Source organism: Ceratotherium simum, chromosome 10, assembly GCF_057802395.1.
Source record: "Ceratotherium simum simum isolate JZ-2026a chromosome 10, ASM5780239v1, whole genome shotgun sequence".
Classification (NCBI taxonomy): Eukaryota; Metazoa; Chordata; class Mammalia; order Perissodactyla; family Rhinocerotidae; genus Ceratotherium; species Ceratotherium simum.
Genome location: NC_141909.1, coordinates 49,771,713 through 49,780,720, shown reverse-complemented (window position 1 = coordinate 49,780,720; position 9,008 = coordinate 49,771,713). Strand labels below are relative to the sequence as shown.

Sequence of the window (9,008 nt, the reverse complement as noted above, 5' to 3'; positions counted from 1 at the left end):
CGTGGAGCCACTCATGCCTGGGGCACTACATCAGCAAACAGAAACTTCAATAACTTTTGCATCCCTGTGAACATTCAGCTTGACCAGAAACGCAGTACATCCACTCAGGCAATCCCCAATCACCAAGCCAACTCTGGGCTTTCTCACCCCAAACAAAGTTAACTATGTGGCCTGAGCCAATCAGATATTTTCTATTTGTCTCTCTCTTCCTTGCTCTTGATTCTTTATCCTATAAAAAATAAAAAGGCCTCCTGCTTTCGCCCCAGTTGGAGGAGGTCATGGAGAGGACGTGACCTCCAGTTGACCCGCGAACTGGTTAACGGGAGGCTCCTCACCCGGTCTTCGTCCTTGGAATGTAACGAATGTAACGTTCTGCCCACTGTTCCCACAGTGGGAGCTGTTTTCAAGTACATAACTTTGAGAGAGTAAGGTCTTGTTGAGACCATCGGGACTGAATATGTGACTGAACCCAGTTAAGGCCTCTATATAAATAAGATTCTGGCAGGTGGATGCAGAGAGCTACTCATCTTGTGGCCACGCAAGACAAGCCTCGAAGGTAAGTTTCCTTGCTTATTAAACTGCCATCTACCCATCTGGAGTGGTCTGCCTCCTTCTTCAGTTTCTCCTTGCCCTCCGGGTACGGGAGCCAGTTTGCAAACCAAAAGCCCTATTTTGCAATTCTTTGAAAGAAGACTGCCCGTGTTGCTTCATGAATTGTTAAATAATATTTGTTTGTATTGCCTAAATTGTTTTATTTAATCATTTTTTTAAAAGTTTTTGGCAACAAGGAATGAGATCTGAAGCTAACTGCCAACAGTCTACGGGACAATGACGCATAGGCGCGGTGCTTGCTGAATCTTTTGAGTGCGCTGTTCCTGTTGTCCTTACCGAGTGCCGAGGGTAAGTAACTCTTGCTTTTGAGCTCCGCTCACTTTCATGCAACTCTTCGAACCAAACAAACTTTATTTTAAAAATGTATCTATATATATTATTCTCAGAAAGGTTCTGGGTCCCAGAAAGATTCCAGGGTTTATTGAAGTTCCCAGAAAGGTTCTGAGTCCCTGGAAAGGTTCTGGGGTACTTATATTTAGAGTCTGCAATGGGTGGCAGCTGTTAGGGGACTCACAAAGCCTTGAGGCCAGTTCATAGCACAGACCACTGGAGGACTTGGGAAAATAAGTTAACATAATAAATTTGGACTACTTAGACTATCAAAATAAAAATCTAAGTAGGCACAAGTTGGACTATAAAAAGCCATCAGGGCATCTGCCACTATAAAGAAACCTTGTGAAAGAATAATAGATCTATTGCTAATGGGAATCTCGAAGCCAAAGCTGTAAAATTGGTGGACAGCACTTAAAAGCCATTAAAATTAATGGAAAACCTTGCCAAATTCTGGTATACACCACAGCTACACTCTCTACTTTAAACCCACTTGCTCTGGAACCTGCAGATGGGATCCTGGGACGACTGGCAGCAGCCAGCAAAACGTGAGAATTCTTACCAGAGGCAGCTTTCCTGGATCTCTGTAGCGCCTAGTTGAGAAAGGAAGGTAAGATTTCACATTATCTCTTCCTTTGCAAATCTAGACTGTTGTGAATTTAGTTTTGGGGTACCTAATGGTTATCAATCCTTTCTCGCCCAAGGACAGCTATTTCCTTCAGGTTTGTCTCATTTTGTGTTCTGAGAATTTGTCTTGGCTTGGCTTTCTGGCTGCCTAGGGCACACAGTTTGTTGGTTATTGTGTACACAGGCAGCTCAGCCATCAGGTTGGGGGCCCAAAACTATGGCTGGCCAGAAACGTAGATTGTACTCCATTTGTGGCTGGAATCCTACCGCCTGTTGCCAGCTCTCAGGGGAATTATCTAAGTATTTCTTTCTTTTGGCTATCTTTGAGATCTTGGGAGGGGAGTATCTTTTGCACTCTCTTTGGGAATACCTCGTGTGTCCCAAATGGGTCACTCAATACTTCCAGGAATATTTACTTTGTAAAGGCTGAAGAGATTTTTCACCCTGACAAGATATTTGAAATGATTTTTTTTAAGTAGCTTTATGGTGAGAAACTGGTCAAATTGGGAGCTGATATTTAGAACCCAATGGGGGACTTTTTTCAAGGCCTTCTCCTCTAAGCTAAAATGAAACTATGAGGGAAGGAAAAACATTCCAAAGACAAACAGCTCTAAATCTAGAATGTAAGAATCTTTTGAATTCTATCTTGGTTGAAGATCTTGTCCTTGATATAAAGAAGCAAGTTGAAGATAATGTAGTTGAATGGCTGGGTCAGCACTTTCATATTTGGGATGCAGCCCAATTCTTTGAGGAATTAAAAACAACTGTCCTACAAATTGAGGACAACGTGTACAACTTGTCTTACAAACCGAGTCTTTACAGGAACAGAAAAAGCCCGTCTATCCTTTTTACCAATCCCCAAACCTCCCCTAGTCATTTCAACAGGTTTGTGGTTATCATAAAAATTCTGGACTGAGGAAACAAAAATCCTTTTTGGAGGAACTTACATTCATTCTCCATGCCTTTGGGATGTAAATATTTTACCTAGTCTTCTCTAGCAACTGGGGGCCATCTCTTTGAAATGCAAACTGCAGGAAGGTAATTCTTATCAGAAGGAAAAAAAAAGGAAAGGCTGTTTAGAAACTATCTATTAAACTAGAAACTTAGGAGGCAAATGAAAAATCTTAAAAGTCTTCTTCACAAGTATTAGTAAAAAGTTTAAGCCATCTGATCAGGTAAACTTAATATATTCCATCTGCCGAAAACATGTTTTGTATCCAAATATTCTTTTATAAACTAATAAGTTTTGCATTATCACGCCTGTCTCAAGGCTAAAATTTTAAAAGAAAAGCTATAAGATCTCCGATTGTGTCTGTCTGTATGCTTACGTATATCTATGTATGTATGTTATAGATGTGTGATATTTTTCTACCTCTAGATAGTAATGCCAAAATTAATTTAAAAGCGTTCTATTAATTGACTTAAAGGAAATTAAGCATTAATATAAATCAAGTATACTCTCAGAAATATAGAAACTAAGCCAAATGTTTTTCAAGTTCATGTGATCTAGGATAATTTTCAAAGAAAAGGTGGTTTAAGTTTGTTGTTTTAATTAAAACAGGCATGTCTTTTAGAGTTGTCAATATTAAATATAATGCAGACATATAGCTTTTATTCTAACTAGGCTTACTAAAAGTCAAATAAGATCATGTTATCTCTTACAGAATTTGTCAGCAAGAGAGAGAATTTACGATGATGATAGCTGTTTAATGTCTCATGAAACTTTCATGAGTAATCTAAATATAATTGTTAAGAACAAGTAAATTAAATAGATGTAAATACAAGATAAAAATTTATACATGGGGCCAGCCTGGTGGTGCAAGCTGTTAAGTGCACGCGCTCTGCTGCGGCGGCCCGGGGTTCGCCGGTTTGGATCCCGGGCGCGCACTGACGCACCGCTTGTCAGGCCGTGCCGTAGTGGCGTCCCATATAAAGTGGAGGAAGATGGGCACGGATGTTAGTCCAGGGCCAGTCTTCTTCAGCAAAAAGAGGAGGATTGGCAGATATTAGCTCAGGGCTGATCTTCCTCACACACACACACAAAAATTTATAAATGAACTTTTCAACAATAATTATTCTTTATGGTATGTCTTCTTAAAAATAGTTTCCAAAATGTTTTTGATACCTTGAAATCTTAACGTTATACCAGGAAAAGTTAAATAATGGATATTCATTGAATATCTAGATCACTTCCAAATAAAGTAAAATACTTAAACGTTAATTACTGAACATAGCTTTATCCACTTTTGGTTTCCTTTTAGAGAGGAAATAAAGGTATTTGGGTCTATTACTAAACAGATTTTATGCCACATTGAAAAATTTACTAAGGGGAAGAATATACTTACAGAAATTACAAAATGTATTTATAAATTTGCCAATCCACACAATGCTACTGTAACAGTCTGTCCACAATGGCTTACTTCTCAGTTTTTACTAGAAATTAAGGATTCTAAGGGTTAAGATTTCTAATTAATATATCTAATTAAAACTACTAGAGGGCTGGCCCCCTGGCTTAGCAGTTAAGTGCTCGCGCTCCGCTACTGGTGGTCCAGGTTCGGATCCCGGGCGCCACTGACGCACCGCTTCTCCGGCCATGCTGAGGCCGCATCCCACATACAGCAACTAGGGGGATGTGCAGCTATGACATAGAACTGTCTACTGGGGTTTTGGGAAAATAAAAAAAAAGGAGGAGGATTGGCAATAGATGTTAGCTCGGAGCCTGTCTTCCTCAGCAAAAAGAGGAGGATTCGCATAGATGTTAGCTCAGGGCTGATCTTCCTCACAAAAAAAAAAAAAAAACTACTAGAAATAATAAGGGAAACCTCTATGCAAGGTAGTAGTATGTGTTTTTGGTAAGAAAAGGTATGAGATTTAGAGAGATGTTTTTGTTAAGGGAAAAAGAGAGTAATTTTGTCCTAAAGTAATACAGCTGATTGTTCCAGAATGAGAAGAAGGGAAAAAACATAAGCCAAAACATATTATGTACGTTACTCAATAGGAGATATATTTTGTGTTCTGTAATAAGACAGATACTCTTATTACACTGGTGTAATACTCCGGTAGTCTGAGAAAGAGTAAAGATATGTTACTAGGTTGGCAATTGGAGTCTTTGGAAAAGTGATTTACCCATACTAAACGAAGGGAGGAATAAAAAATTCAGAGAGGTGGGCATACTAATGTGGATACACTACACAAGGCCAGTTGACTATATTCTCTTGGAGGGCTCAGAGGACACTGTGTGTACGCCAAAGCAGTAAGGAATGCATTGATAAGAAGTTCACTAGCATCATTAAGCTCATTGTCACTGCTCTCTGTTGGTCAGGGCTAAAGGTAGGAGATGCCGTTACAAAACTGGACTCACTGATTGCAAAGAATATGGTGTGGTTCTGAAATATTAGAGGTCGGATAGACATGCTTAACTGTCAGAATTAATGTGAGTACAATTATTATAAAGATTGGGATTCAGAAGTCCTGACCCATGGAGAGTTATAGAGATGATTAATAGAACATGGCTTCCCAGGAGGCAAGATACATAGGCTTTCAATAAGGAAATTGTTTAATTTTATAGCCAGAAGGATTCCAGGATGGTTGACAGGATGCTGAGGGCAGGCACCCCTAAAATCAGTCAAATTTCCTTTCCAGTTACCAGTTCATGACTGGACTTTTCAGTTCTGGAAACTGTTGACTGAAGAAGAGGATGAGTCCCCATGAGAACACACAACCAGGACACATTGGAAAGTATACATGGTAATGATTTCATAGTCATTCCTCAAAGGAACACAAGAACATTTACTCAGTTAACTGTGACCAAAGAAAAGGGAAATATCCAAACACGTTTAAGGACTGTGGACACAGAATTCGGTTTGACGTTGAAAACCTGGGATACAAACCACCATTATGGCTTCCCTATTAAGATGAGCATCAATGGGGGCCAAATATCAAGAGGATTCCTTGTCATAATTCAGGTTACAAAGCACTTACTGGTCCATGGATTTGTGCATATTTAACGTATAGAATAAAAAAATTCCAAAGGCTATGCTAAGTTTCAGTTTCACTTAAGGCAAACAACATCAGGCATCTCACGTCTGTATTCCTTTTCTATCTATGTAAGTAAAATTATCTTCTGTAAAATGTTAGCATTCGACTAGCTTACATCTAATATATAGCTCAGATCTAAGGGGTCTAAATGTTTTTAATGGTCTGGATTTGGTATTTATAGAAACTACAAAAAAAACCCACTTTACCTGGAGCTAAAAAATCATGGCAACACTGCATCTGTTTATGGCACACCTTTCTGGTCATGTATTGCAAGAAAGGTAGAATCAGTTGGTGAAGGTTTTGATTGCAGGAATTAAATTCATTAGGTGGGGGTGAAATGGTGCAGTAATAGCGAAGATTGAACATAGTACAGGTTATCACTTTAGACGGATAATAATGGAAAGAATGGGAAAGCTTTATGAAACCTTAAAGAACACAGATAATCTACAAGGACTTTAATAGGAAACAGCCATCAAAACAGAAAATTCTGGAACCTACAAAGTATAACACACCTTAGCAGGTAGTAAATACAGAAGTATTTGTTTCTTAACAAGAGATACAGGATTTAAAACAATAAAATTAGTTTAATACATCAACAGATGATTATGAAAGGATATTACATCACACAAACATGCACACACACACTCTGACTTCCTTGTGGGTATTTCAGGGTAGACATAACCAATCAACCAGAAGTCTCTTGGTGTGTGAGTAAGGGTGAATACTGGCCAGTATGGACTGTAAATATGATTAGATCTACAATTTCTTATGCCATCGCATTACCGTCGTGCATTGCTTAAAGATGGGGATATGTTCTGAGAAATGTATCGTTAGTTGATTTTATTGTTGTGCAAACATCATAGAGTGTACTTACACAAACCTAAATAGTATAGCCTACTACACACCTGGGCTATATGGTACTAATCTTATGGGACCACCATAGCATATGCAGTCTGTCATTGACTTAAATACGTGGCACATGATGGTATTTATTAGTTATGAGATGTGGGGTAAGAGTTAATATAATGATATTGATATGTTTTTATGGCATAAATGTAAACTAATTTTTCACTTAAATTTATTGTAACCTGGCTTTCTATTTAATTCAAAGGATGTAGTAGTACCAACACCTGAAATGTGAGAACTGAAGGAAAACTAAGTTATAAATGGGTATAAAGTTTTAGTAATGCAAGATGAATAAGTTCTAGAGATCTGCAACATTGTGCCTATAGTTAACAATATTGTATTGTACACATAACGTGAGATCTACCCTCTAAACAGAATTTTAAGTGTTTGTCTTAGTCTCTTCAGACTGCTGTAACAAAAATACATAGAAAGGATGATTTAAACAACAAACATTTATTTCTCACAGTTCTGAAGGCTGGGAAGTGCAAGACAAGACACCAGCAGATTTGGTGTCTGATGAGAGTCAGCCTCCTTGTTGGTAGATGGCTGTCTTCTAGTTACGTTCTCACATGGCAGAAGGGGTGAGGGAGCTCTCTGGGGTCTCTTTTATGAGGGCACTGATCCCATTCACGAAGGCTTCATCCTCATGACCTAATCGCCTCCCAAAGGCCCCACCTCCTAATACCATCTCCTTGGGGATTATTATCTCAACATATGAATTTTGAGGGGACACAAACATTCAGTTTATAGCAGTGTTCTTAACCAGAATAAAATTAAAATTAAAAAAAAAGAAAATACCCATGTGTATCAAACTTGATATAACTCTTTTTTTCCCACAAATTTCTAGATATTTGAAATAGCATTATTTGGATGAATTACATTGTTTTGTTAATTTTTACCTTTCCATACATGACTTTAATATGTAGTAATGCAAAATATGAACCTTGTGGTTTAATTATATAATCAAGAGGCACAAAAACAAGAATGTTTTATTTTCTTTTTGTTTGAAAACCTATACATATGATCCTTTTCATTATTCATCAGAAATCATATTACTATAATAATATAACAATTCTAGTCATTGCTTTATATTGGGCATATCACAAGATTGACAGGAAAAGCATTACAAAAATTATTTCACTTTGAAATATGCAAAAGAACTATAATTTTCTTCTCATTTTATTCAAAAATAAAAACTTATTTAGATAAGCAAACTTTAAAATCTGCTTAATTTTACAATATTGAACAAAAACATTCTAAGTAATGTGATAATGATATGGTATCTTAGAGTAAATGTCTTGAATGTGATAATGCGTCCTATTTTAATTATTTACAATAATAAATGTTTATTTTATGTCTTTTATATTCACATTTATTTTCTTGTACTTTCAAAGGTTATAAACTTTATTACTTTAGAAATTTTAAGTGTCTTTGTAGTAAATAAAAATTACACCAATCATTAATGCAAAGCAAACATCTTTTTTCTTTTTTTTTTGTGAGGAAGATCAGCCCTGAGCTAACATCCATGCCAATCCTCCTCTTTTTGCTGAGGAAGACTGGCCCTGAGCTAATATCCATGCCAATCTTTCTAAACTTTATATGAGATGCCGCCACAGCATGGCCTGACAAGTGGTGCATCAGTGCGTGTCTGGGATCCAAACCTGGGCCACCAGCAGCGGAGCGCGCGCACTTAACCGCTACGCCACGGGGCTTGTTCCCAAAGCAAACAGCTTAATGAAGATATTTGAGAGAACATTTGGAATTGCACGAGTGTATTATGGTAGAAATATTTTAATATTTCATGTTTAAGAGTCCTATGAAATTTAGAAACTTGAAAGCTTCTGAATTATATATTCTGTGTGGTATATTTGTAATCATACATTTTTTAATTAACACTATTAAGATACATCAGCTTTACACAGTCTTTAAGCCACTATCATACACCTAAATATAAATTTTAAACTATTGACAAAAATATTCCATAAAACTTATCAGTCCTAAAATGTTTTTGTACGCACCTAAAAGATATCAAGAGACATAAAGTAGGGATTGGTGAAGAAGACAGTGTTTCCATCAGTTAATTATCTCACATTTGAGAGAGTCTCTTTTCCTTTGGCTTTCGTTACTCTATCAGACTTCTCTTGTTCATTTGTTACTCTTGCTAGGAGTCTCTTTTGGATGACCCATTCTCCAAACACTTAAAAACATTTACCAATCCTCATGCAGAATTGTCCCAATTTCTCTCTATATACTATCCCTCTGGAAGATATCACACATTTCCAGAGTTTTAATTATTAAATCTATGAAATTGAACTCCTAAAATATACCCCCATATACAACTATTACCATGAACTGAAGTTTCCTGTGACTTGCAGGACATTTCTACTTGAATATTGTATTCTCACGTCAAAAACGTCTGAAATCTAATTTACAATTTTCATCCTCAAGCCCACATTGCCTTCTCTTTCAATACTCTGTTAACAGCAGAGCAAAAT

General features: G+C 37.2%; 1 long non-coding RNA gene across 5 annotated transcripts in view; it reads left to right on the top strand.

Moving 5' to 3' along the window:
- Nucleotides 1–777: 777 nt before the first annotated feature.
- Nucleotides 778–9,008, top strand: part of LOC147916110 (uncharacterized) — a 345,132-nt gene continuing 336,901 nt past the window's right edge. For all 5 annotated transcript variants that reach the window (XR_015553350.1, XR_015553353.1, XR_015553352.1 and 2 more), the window contains exons 1-2: nt 778–900; nt 1,454–1,552. This is a non-coding gene — a long non-coding RNA (uncharacterized LOC147916110). The remainder of the gene's footprint in view (nt 901–1,453; nt 1,553–9,008) is intronic.